The 12,477-nt window shown below is 37.7% G+C and overlaps 1 pseudogene; it reads right to left on the bottom strand.

The window, feature by feature from the left end:
• Positions 1 to 1,084: 1,084 nt before the first annotated feature.
• Positions 1,085 to 2,417, bottom strand: LOC126077580 (actin-related protein 2-like; annotated as a pseudogene).
• Positions 2,418 to 12,477: the final 10,060 nt, after the last annotated feature.

The raw sequence follows: 12,477 nt of genomic DNA, 5'->3' as shown, positions 1-12,477 counted from the left end.
CATTCTTAATTGTACTACACAGGTACAATAGAGTTTACGTATTACCTCCAAGCAAAAGCAGGATTCAAACTCAAAGCTGGGGGGAGAAAGCCCAGCAAAAGAAACAGGATTTTTATGCAACATTGTGGGGGCTCTGTCTCAGTGTTAAGCACTTTTTAATTTGTAATTTGAATTTCCAGAAGTATTTTTTAAATGTCACTGTTCCACTGACAGATTCTAAGGAGTCTAGCTACATAAAAAAAAAAAATTTAAAACACAAATAAATCCCTAAGCCACATGGTAACGGAATACCATAAGCAGACCAAAATGAAAATACTGTAAATCAAGTTCATCCTATGAACTCCAGAGCAGAAATGTTAAAAAAAAAAAAAAAAAAAGGTCTCTCCCAAACAAAAACCCACACAAAACACTTTAGTTCGGAGCCTAACATTCCCCTCTAAGATGTTAATAAGAGAGGCTGAAGGTACTTAAAGCAGTAGCTGTTGGAAGTGCCACACTACAGGGTTCAGCAGCTGCCCACCTATCCCTCATCTCCCCCAACCCCCAAAAAACCCACTGCTGAGGAGTGGATTTTGACTCATAGAGACCCTATAGGACAGAGTAGAACTGTCCCACAGGGTTTCCAAGGAGTGCCTAGTGGATTTGAACTGCTGACCTTTTGGTTAGCAGCTGTAGCTCTTAATCATTATGTAAAAACTTCTGTTAAAGTTTTTTTTTTTTTTTAATGCATGCCACCTAGTGAGCTAAAGACTAAGATTAGCAGGATTAGAGTAGTGAAGTGAATGTAGGAAGCCTACAGGAATGACCTAAATGCTGACTTAGAAGAAATAATGCAGCAGGCAGGACCTTTTGCCCTCTTGTTTTGTTTGTAGGGAAGTGGTTGAATTAAACTGTCAGATTTACCCACACTAACAAAAAATTAACAAAGCTTCCCCAAACAGCAGGAAAAAAAAAGAAAAACTGACCTTTCCAGTCAAAGGGCACAGAGAGTTCTCTTCCATGTCATGGAATTGAATGTGTTCAAAGACTGGCAATAAAGGAAAAAAGAAAGCATTAGGGGTGTGATGGGAACAAGCCTTAGAGTTTATTGAACAGTTGCACCAATTTTTCCCAGCACAGGAGCACACTTTCCTTGGTATTCTTGTCCGGTCATCCAAAAGTTGTCTTTGCCTTTCAGGTTATCTACTAGAACTACACCACCCAGGAATATACCATATGCTTTCTTCCATGTGGGTCTTCAATGTGGATCTTAAATTTAAAAAGATTTCCACATCTCCCTTTAAAACTTGTTCTAAGCCCATTGTTGTCAATTCCAACTCATAGAGACCTTATTGAACAGAGTAGAACCGGCCCATATCTTTCCAAGGAGCAGCTGGTGGATTTGAACTGCTCACATTTTAGTTAGCAGCCAAGCTTTTAACCACTCCACCAGCAGCGATCCTTCATTCTAGGTATAGCTATATAAGTTCATGTTCCAGCCGTGAAGGCACCCCATGGTACTTAGCTGAGCCTCCAGAAAGTGCAATATGTTTATAGAATTCAGAGCTGATATCAATGTCAGCTGCTTGAATTGTGTTAAAAAGCAATTCAGCAACACCCACTCCTTTACATTGATCAAATGAGGCTGAAATAAAATTTCTGGTGCTTTAAATCACTCTCTCCCAACTTTGATAATGATGCCATCCAGGGGTGTATAAGATTCCAATAATACTATGGTTTCAAAGGCCAGTTTCTGTTTCTGCTCAATATTGTACCCCACATAGAACAGTTTTTCTTTGATGATGCAAACTGTTTCAAAGTCAGTAGAATTGTTGAAGGCATATCCTTGCCACAGGAACAGCTTGATAAGATGTCTGATACTATCCTTTCCAGCAATATCAAGTCTCCTGGTAAGGTGAGGGAAAGAAAAGCCTTCATACACTGGGAAAATGTGAGTTACACTACCTCCAGAGTCCACCACTACACCAGTTAATAAACCTTCATTGTCAAGACTGCCTGGATGGCTACATACATGCCAGAAAATTGGTAAGTTTCTTACATGACTTCAACAATCTTCTCTCCATTTTTAGTTGGGTTCATAGGAGTTTCTGTGAGTAAGATTTTGCAATTTCTGGTATCTACGTTAAGTTTCTCTGTTCCAAACATATAGTCCCACGGGTGTTTCATGTCATCCAGTTGTGGACAATTCCATTTTCCATAGGGTAGTTAACTTCTAACACTGAGGGTAATTCACTTGCCTCATCACCTACCATAAGATTCTTGATTTCAATGTTCCTCACTTTGGTGGTTGATCTGATAATAGGTCTTCCAACCACAGCTGGGAAGATGTGCTCTGGAAAATTAGATCCTGTATATCCACACTTTACAAATCCAGTGTTGTGGTCACACACCACCACCTTCCCGCCGTGGCTGTCCATCGTCAGCGGGGGGCGCACTGCCTTTGCCACACAATCTGTGATTTCTGCTGCCTGGCTTTTCCTCTTTCTCCTCTTCCATCTTCACAGCCCCTCCCTCAGACCAATTTTCTTCTCCCAGCTGGCTGTTTTCTGATTTTTCACTCTAAGCTTCTCATTTTACATGGAAGTTTATCTGAGGTAATACTTTCAAACCTGTTTTAAAATAGAGTTCTACCAGAGATGGCTGATGTAAACTTCTAAAAGTAGTCTGAAGATAACCCTAGCTCACATCATTTTAAATTCACTTCTTTGTCTAAAATTTATTTATTTATTTATTTAATTTTAGTTATACAGGAAGCATGCTTAGGAATACAAATGCGACAGTGAAAATTTGTGGTTGTAAATTCTCAGTGAACTTTTCTTTGCCTTAACACAGTATTAGGTTTTAGATGGAAAAATTTGTTTGCTGTCATCCTGGAAATAATAAGAATTGTTTATTATACTCCTTATGGTAGCTTTGTAGCCTTGTGAGATTCTATCATTATGTGGGAGCTCCTAAACGTTGTCCACTTTTAGGAGACTTTGGCTTTATCTAGTGCTTTCCTTATCTCATGCAGCTGTCCAGAGATCAGTAGAAACCCTCAGAGTTTAGGTTGGTTTTGGTACTTTCTACCAGCCTGAAATCACTTAGATAGGTTTTAATCATTACAGATTCTTGGCAGATCCTTTTTTATTGAGAAAAAGAAAAAAACGTTGCCGTTGAGTTGATTCCGACTCATAGCAACCCTATAGGAAAGAGTAGAACTGCCCCATAGAGCTTCCAAGGAGTGCCTGATGTATTCAAACTGACAACCTTTTGGTTAAGAGCTGTAGCACTTAACCACTATGCCACCAGTGTTTCCTTTTATACTGGGGGCAGCCTAATAATAGGTATATCTATTCCAATTTCTTTTTAATCTAAATCTATCTCTAGCTATATAAACACATTAATATAGATGGTGTTGTTTTTGTTAGTTACCATCAAGTTGGGATTCCAACTCATGGTGACCCCATGCGTGCAGAATAGAATCGCTCCATAGAGTTTTCAGGGCTGTGACCTTTTGTAAACAAATATCCAGGCCTGTCTTCTGAGGCACCTCTGAGATTTGAGCAAACAAACTTTCAGCTACTAGTTGAATGCTCAACCACTGTGCCACCCAGGGACAAATATAGACATATACATAGATATGTATATAACCAAAAACCAATTGCCGTCTATTCTGGCTCACAGTGACTGTATAAGACAGAGAAGAGCTGCTCCATAGGGTTTGCAAGGAGTGGCTGGTGGATTTGAACTGCTAAACTTTTGGTAAGCAGCCATAGCATGCTATACTGCCACCAGGGCCCCCATATATGTATATAGATTAAAATACTTATTTATATATTGTGTTAAATATGTAAATATGTGTATATCTATATATATATATCTATATATAGATAGATACAAATATAAATAAATATAGATTTAGGTATATAGATACATGGATATTTATATCTATATCTGCAGAGAGAGATTAATCAGACTGTCTTTCTTTGATTATTTAGGCATAAATTTTAAAATTGCTTCAGCTCCTTTGAACAATTTTATTTTCATGCTCAGAGTATACCTCTTTCCTGTCTTTTAATAATTTATTACTAGTAGTATAAACCAAAAACCAAGCAAAAAATCATTGCCGATGAGAAGATTCCAACTCATAGCTACCTATACGGCAGAGTAGAACTGACCCATAGGGTTTCTGAGGAGAGGCTGGTGAATTCAAACTGTTGACCTTTTGGTAAGCAGCCAAGCTCTTAACCACTGTTCCACCAGGGATCCACTAACATTACAACCACCAAACGCGTTGCCGTTGAGTTGATTCCTATACATAAAAAAAACATAGCCACCCTATATACAAAAAAAAAAAAAACAAAAACCAAATCCACTGCCATTGAGTCGATTCCGACTCATAGCGACCCTATAGGACAGAGTAGAACTGCTCCATAGAGTTTCCAAGGAGCGCCTGGCGGATTTGAACTGCCGACCTCTTGGTTAGCAGCCGTCGTAGCACTTAACCACCACGCCACCAGGGTTTCCACACTAGATATAGAATATAAAAAATTACTGTGTAAATGTGTTCTAGCTTGTTGTTAAGCATTTAAATACAATACTCAAAAGAGCTCCTTGAAGAACTCTTATGATCTTTATTTTTAAATGCAGGAGCTGAAGTTTTAGGTGGTTGACTATCTTGCCAAATATCTCACAGCACATAATTTTTAGAGCTGAAAATTGAACTCAGTATATCACCCACCAAAGCTCTAATAATTAAATATAATATATTTTGATCTTTAGTAATGATATGCTCTTTTAAAAATTAGATCAATAAAGCATTTCTGCGGTTGACTCAAGAATCCAGAACCATGTGTTCCAGTCAACATTCCTATGTGTCAGGATAGTTATACTAAATCTCTCTCCGCTATATTGTTCTTAACTGCAAATGAGGAAGCAAATATGTGTACATTCTTTCATAGGAAAATTGGGGATTTATTCGTTAATTGGCTTTGAGAGGCTAGGATTAAAGGTTTAAATACTATTTTTATTAAGGATAAAAACTAATTAAACTTTTAATCTCAAATATTCTTAGGATTAAAGGATGTCTCTTAAACTTATATAATAGTTAATTGAGGTAAACTTAATAGTCACACACCCCTCTTGTTTCACCTTTCGCCTTCTTTGATTTTTGTTCTAATTTCTGTCATCTGCCAGCAGCAGATTCTTCTTATTCTTTTGGTGTAAATCGTAAATAAATTTTTCATTATTTTGATTAAGAATGACTGTAGTTTTCACTGTAGACAGCTTGTCTACGTCATAATAATTTTTTCAAGCAAGCATCCAATATTCTGGTTTAGTAAGTAGCAAAATTTGGAAGGAGACAGTATTTGAACACCATTTAAGTAGTGCAAGGAAATCCCAGTAGGTAAAAAGAAATCAAAACATTTTACAACATGGTTCCAGAAACTCTGTAGCCTCTCATTATATTGATATTTATTCTATGAGAGTTTGGGTGATGATAAAGATTTTGGACTGGCCTTGAATCTACATGAAGAAATTAAAATCATCTACACATTTTTAAAAAAAAAATTTTTTTTTTTATACATTAGGTTCTTCCCTCTGTTCAAAGAAATTCAGTTGATCATGAAAAATAGCCCATATTATAGACAGGAATTATCTCACTTAAAATGTTGCATAGTTGCAGAAGTCTAAATTAAATAGTCATTTTTTAATGCACCTTTGTTGAAGAAGATAATTAGTAAACAATGTAGCAGTGATACTATCAAAAATGAACCCCTACTATATATACGCATATATACATATTTCCCCCAGTTTCATGTGACAAAAAGGAATCATTAAACAATCATTTTTGTTTTCAGGCTGTTGGAAATCAAAACCATCAAGACATACACAAAAAAAGAAAAAAACAAACCCAGTGCCTTCGAGTCGATTCTGACTCATAGTGACCCTATAGGACAAAGTAGTACTGCCCCAAAGAGTTTCCAAGGAGCACCTGGCAGAGTCAAATTGCCGACCCTTTGGTTAGCAGCCTCACCACTTAACCACTACACCACCAGGGTTTCCCAAGACATATAAGCAAACATTTATGAAGAGCAAACTATGGTAAGGTTTAACTACGACAAATATGAGAGTATTTGATAATATTGGCGATATAAAAGAAACATGGCCCCTGTTTCCAATGCTTTTATCATCTAATTTATTCAATCTTTATACTGAGAAAATAACCTGAGAAGCTGGATTATATTAAGAAAAATGCAACATCAACATAGGAGGGAGACTCATTAACAACCTACAATACGCAGATGACACAACCTTGCTTGAAGAAAATGAAGAGAACTTGAAGCACTTACTGATGATGATCAAAGATTAGAGCTTTCAGTATGATTGCATCTCAATATAAAGGAAACAAGAATCCTCACAACTAGACCAATAAGAAACATCATGTCAGAGAAAGAAAGTATTGACGTTCTCAAGGTTTTCATTTTACTTGGATCAGCAATCAATGCCCACGGAAGTTAGCAGTCAAGAAGACAACCAATATATTGTATTGAGCAAATCTACTTTAAAAAGACCAAAGCAAAGATATCACTTCAATGACTAAGGTGTACCTTATCTAAGCCATGATATTTTCAATGACAACATATGCATATGAAATCTGGACATGAAAAATGCAGACTAAAGGAGAATTGACACATTTTTATTAAGTCATTAATGAAGAATATTGAATATACCATGGACTGCTCGAAGAACATCTTATTGCCTGGACTGGAAGAAGTACAGCCAGAATGTTCCTAAAAAGAGAGGATTATGAGAATTCATTTTGCTTACTTTGGGCATGTTATCAGAAGGGAGCAATCCCTGGGGAAGGACATCATGTTTGGTAAATTGAAAGGGCAGGAAAAAGAGGAAGACCCTCAAGGAGATGTATTGACAGTTTCTGCAACAATGGGCTCAAATATACCTACGATTGTAAGGATGGTGCAGAACTGGGAAACATTTCATTCTGTTATACATGCGGTCACTATGAGTCGGAATCATCTTGATGGCAAACTAACAACAAAAAACATGTATATATAAACTTTGAGCTTCTTTTTTTTTTTTTTAAATAAATCCACGATAATGTAGGTGGAGTCTTGGAGCTTAGAAAATAGAAACATTTCTCTTTGTAATATTCAGTGAAGATATTCTATAAAAAAGGGGAGTTTCACCTGGAATTTTATGACTGAGTAGCATTTTGAAGACCAGTCATTTCTAGTCCTGAATTAAAGTCTCCCTTTTGGAAATTAGTTTCTATCTTGGATTCCTAGAAATTCTGTCTCGGTCCTCCTATATTGAAGGCTACTTGTCTTCAGTCCTAGGATATTCCTCTTCCTGTGTTGTGCCCTTAATACATACATTTCCTGATGGCTTGACTTTCATACTTTTAATTGCATTTGCAGGTATTTTTTGACTGAGCCTTTCTGGTGTTCATGTTCTATCCTTGGAAGTCAATATCTTCACCTTCTCATTTACACATTTATACTCGGAAAGCAAATGTGTAGGTCTCGCTGGTTGCTTTTGGATACATCTTCCTGACTGTTTTCTCACACATCTCAAATTCAATACACTTAAAGAAAAAAATGAAATATTTATTGATACAAATCTCTGACCCTTATTTTGTCATTGATATAGTACTACTGTCCACCTTCCTTCCCATGTGAGAAAACTGAGATCTGCTCTGGCCATAGCATCTCTTTTCCCATTCTCCATGTCCAATTGGTCACTAAGGCTTAATGATTAAATACTTTTCATATTTCTGAATACATATCCTCTTCCAACACCTCCTGCCATATCTCAGAACCTTGGTATTTCCTCCTATATTGTTGCAACTAATTGTCCTTGTCTGTTTTCTCAGAATCTCTTCCCCAGCATAACATAGAACTCCCCTCAGTCCTTTTGCTAATCTGAAGTTTCTAATATAGAGATCTGCTTAAATTATCCCCCTGTACAATATTCAATAACACCCCATCACCTATTATGGGTTTTTCAGATTTATCTCCAATGACACATAGTTATCTCATTATTTTTTATTTTATGGTAACACTTCAGTTTCCACTCACTGTCTGTGCCTTTGCCTTTATTTTTACCTCTGCTTTTTATAGCTCTCCCATGACCCCAGAAAAATTCGAACTCATTGTTCATTTCTCAGATCAAGTATGCTTTCTCGTCTGAGTTCTTCCCTAGATTTTTAAGTCAGACTTTGTTCTCTAATTGAACCTTTAATACGATGGCATTATAAGATTTATCTTTTTGCATTTTCTTCTCTTGCACTGGGGGCACTGAGAGCATGCCCTTTCTTTTTTCCATAACAAACATATAGAACGAGTGTCTGGCACAACTAAAGTATTTATAATATATGTACATAATTTATCTACTAATCAACCAGTGATATAGCAAGCCCCAAACCAATACCTCTTGGTTTCTCTTTGATTCTGACTCATAATTACCCTATAGGATAGAGTAGAACTGTCCCATAGGGTTTCTGAGGAGTGGATGGTGGATTTGAACTGCTGAACTTTTAGATATAGTAAGGGGCTGTGTTTAATACTGCATAAACTATAGGACAGTACAGGCAAATTCTATAGGTAAAAGAGAAACTTGGATTGGGGCCCAGACAAAGCCCAGATGCTGGGAAAGCTGAATCAGTTTTTAAAGATACATTCAGAAGGCTCAGGCAATATGAAAATTTCCCATTAGGAATCAGAAACAAAAGCAAGTTTCTGGAAAATATCCCTAGTAGGTTACTGAGAAGTAGAAAGGAGTAGGATGTCTAATATGGCAATGCCCAGATGAGAGTTTAGATTCTATTATCCAGGTCCATTTTGGCATGCCTGAAGTTAAAAAAAAAAGTTAGAGGTGGAATAGTCCAAATAGGGCTGATCAAACAAGCTATTATCGATCCCCTACCAAGCAGATGAAATTGGAGAAAACACAGGGCCAGGAAAAATGAAGGTATATATGCAGCTGTGGGTTGTGGGACTGGGCTAAGAGGCAATGGCTTCATTGGAGATCACATTTTTTAATTTGGCCAAAGCAGGGTAAAACATACTTCAAGGTAGAAATTTCACACACACCCAAGTCTCATCCTTGGATATCCTTATGGTAAGATGCTTTGTTAACTACTGTATATTAGTAAATAAAATGGGCACATTCCATTATCCTGTAAACTTTCTGTCAAAGTTGGGAGGGACAATCAATAATACATTGACATATAACTATATAGTTTTGTTGCAAATAATTATATATTTTTTTATTAACTTTTATTAAGCTTCAAGTGAACGTTTACAAATCCAGTCTGTCACATATAAGTTTACATACATCTTACTCCGTACTCCCACTTGCTCTCCCCCTATTGAATCAGCCCTTTCAGTCTCTCCTTTCGTGACAATTTTGCCAGCTTCCCTCTCTCTCTATCCTCCCATCCCCCCTCCAGACAAGAGTTGCCAACACACTCTCAAGTGTCCACCTGATATGATTAGCTCACTCTTCATCAGCATCTCTCTCCCACCGGCTGACCAGTCCCTTTCGTGTCTGATGAGTTGTCTTCGGGGATGGTTCCCGTCCTGTGCCAACAGAAGGTCTGGGGAGCATGGCCGCCGGGATTCCTCTAGTCTCAGTCAGACCATTAAGTATGGTCTTTTTATGAAAATTTGGGGTCTGCATCCCACTGATCTCCTGTTCCCTCAGGAGTTCTCTGTTGTGCTCCCTGTCAGGGCAGTCATCGATTGTGGCCAAGCACCAACTAGTTCTTCTGGTCTCAGGATGATGTAGGTCTCTGGTTCATGTGGCCCTTTCTGTCTCTTGGGCTCTTAGTTGTCGTGTGACCTTGGTGTTCTTCATTTTCCTTTGCTCCAGGTGGGTTGAGACCAATTGATGCATCTTAGATGGCCGTTTGTTAACATTTAAGACCCCAGACGCCACATTTCAAAGTGGGATGCAGAATGTTTTCATAATAGAATTATTTTGCCCATTGACTTAGAAGTCCCCTCAAACCATGGTCCCCAGGCCGCCGCCCCTGCTCCGCTGACCTTTGAAGCATTCATTTTATCCCGGAAACTTCTTTGCTTTTGGTCCAGTCCAATTGAGCTGACCTTCCATGTATTGAGTGTTGTCTTTCCCTTCACCCAAAGCAGTTCTTATCTACTGATTAATCAATAAAAAACCCTTACCTACTGATTAATCAATAAAAACCCCTCTCCCTCCCCCCTTCGTAACCACAAAAGTATGTGTTCTTCTCAGTTTTTACTATTTCTCAAGATCTTATAATAGTGGTCTTATACAATATTTGTCCTTTTGCCTCTGACTAATTTTGCTCAGCATAATGCCTTCCAGGTTCCTCCATGTTATGAAATGTTTCACAGATTCGTCACTGTTCTTTATCGATGCGTAGTATTCCATTGTGTGAATATACCACAATTTATTTACCCATTCATGCGTTGACGGACACCTTGGTTGCATCCAGCTTTTTGCTATTGTAAACAGCGCTGCAATAAACATGGGTGTGCATATATCTGTTTGTGTGAAGGCTCTTGTATCTCTAGGGTATATTCCGAGGAGTGGGATTTCTGGGTTGTATGGTAGTTCTATTTCTAACTGTTTAAGATAACGCCAGATAGATTTCCAAAGTGGTTGTACCATTTTACATTCCCACCAGCAGTGTATAAGAGTTCCAATCCCTCCACAGCCTCTCCAACATTTATTATTTTGTGTTTTTTGGATTAATGCCAGCCTTGTTGGTGTGAGATGGAATCTCATCTTAGTTTTAATTTGCATTTCTCTAATGGCTAATGATCGGAGCATTTTCTCATGTATCTGTTGGCTGCCTGAATATCTTCTTTAGTGAAATGAGTGTTCATATCCTTTGCCCACTTCTTGATTGGGTTGTTTGTCTTTTTGTGGTTGAGTTTTGACAGAATCATGTAGATTTTAGAGACCAGGCGCTGGTCTGAGATGTCATAGCTGAAAATTCTTTCCCAGTCTGTAGGTGGTCTTTTTACTCTCTTGGTGAAGTCTTTAGATGAGCATAGGTGTTTAATTTTTAGGAGCTCCCAGTTATCTGGTTTCTCTTCGTCATTTTTGGTAATGTTTTGTATTCTGTTTATGCCTTGTATTAGGGCTCCTAGGGTTGTCCCTATTTTTTCTTCCATGATCTTTATCGTTTTAGTGTTTACGTTTAGGTCTTTGATCCACTTGGAGTTAGTTTTTGTGCGTGGAGTGAGGTATGGGTCCTGTTTCATTTTTTTGCAAATGGATATCCAGTTACGCCAGCACCATTTGTTAAAAAGACTATCTTTTCCCCAATTAACTGACACTGGTCCTTTGTCAAATATCAGCTGCTCATACGTAGATGGATTTATATCTGGGTTCTCAATTCTGTTCCATTGGTCTACGAGCCTGTTGTTGTACCAGTACCAGGCTGTTTTGACTACTGTGGCTGTATAATAGGTTCTGAAATCAGGTAGAGTGAGGCCTCCCACTTTCTTCTTCTTTTTCAGTACTGCTTTGCTTATCCGGGGCTTCTTTCCCTTCCATATAAAACTGGTGATTTGTTTCTCTATCCCCTTAAAATATGACATTGGAATTTGGATCAGAAGTGCATTATATGTATAGATGGCTTTTGGTAGAATAGACATTTTTACTATGTTAAGTCTTCCTATCCATGAGCAAGGTATGTTTTTCCACTTAAGTATGTCCTTTTGAATTTCTTGTAGTAGAGCTTTGTAGTTTTCTTTGTATAGGTCTTTTACATCCTTGCTAAGATTTATTCCTAAGTATTTTATCTTCTTGGGGGCCATTGTGAATGGAATTGATTTGGTTATTTCCTCTTCGATGTTCTTTTTGTTGATGTAGAGGAATCCAAGTGATTTTTGTATGTTTATTTTATAACCTGAGACTCTGCCAAACTCTTTTATTAGTTTCAGTAGTTTTCTGGAGGATTCCTTAGGGTTTTCTGTGTATAAGATCATGTCACCTGCAAATAGTGATAACTTTACTTCCTCCTTGCCAATCCGGATACCCTTTATTTCTTTGTCTAGCCTAATTGCCCTGGCTAGGACTTCAAGCACGATGTTGAATAAGAGCGGTGATAAAGGGCATCCTTGTCTGGTTCCCGTTCTCAAGGGAAATGCTTTCAGGTTCTCTCCATTTAGAGTGATATTGGCTGTGGGCTTTGCATAGATGCCCTTTATTATGTTGAGGAATTTTCCTTCAATTCCTATTTTGGTAAGAGTTTTTATCATAAATGGGTGTTGGACTTTGTCAAATGCCTTTTCTGCCTCAATTGATAAGATCATGTGGTTTTTATCTTTTGTTTTATTTATGTGATGGATTACATTAATGGTTTTTCTGATATTAAGCCAGCCTTGCATACCTGGTTTAAATCCCACTTGATCATGGTGAATTATTTTTTTGATGTGTTTTTGAATTGTATTGGCTAGAATTTTGTTGAGGATT

Source organism: Elephas maximus, chromosome 5 (genome assembly GCF_024166365.1).
Source record: "Elephas maximus indicus isolate mEleMax1 chromosome 5, mEleMax1 primary haplotype, whole genome shotgun sequence".
Taxonomy (NCBI): Eukaryota; Metazoa; Chordata; class Mammalia; order Proboscidea; family Elephantidae; genus Elephas; species Elephas maximus.
Note: the sequence above shows the minus strand (reverse complement) of the source record. Positions and strands in the feature narration are given on the sequence as shown.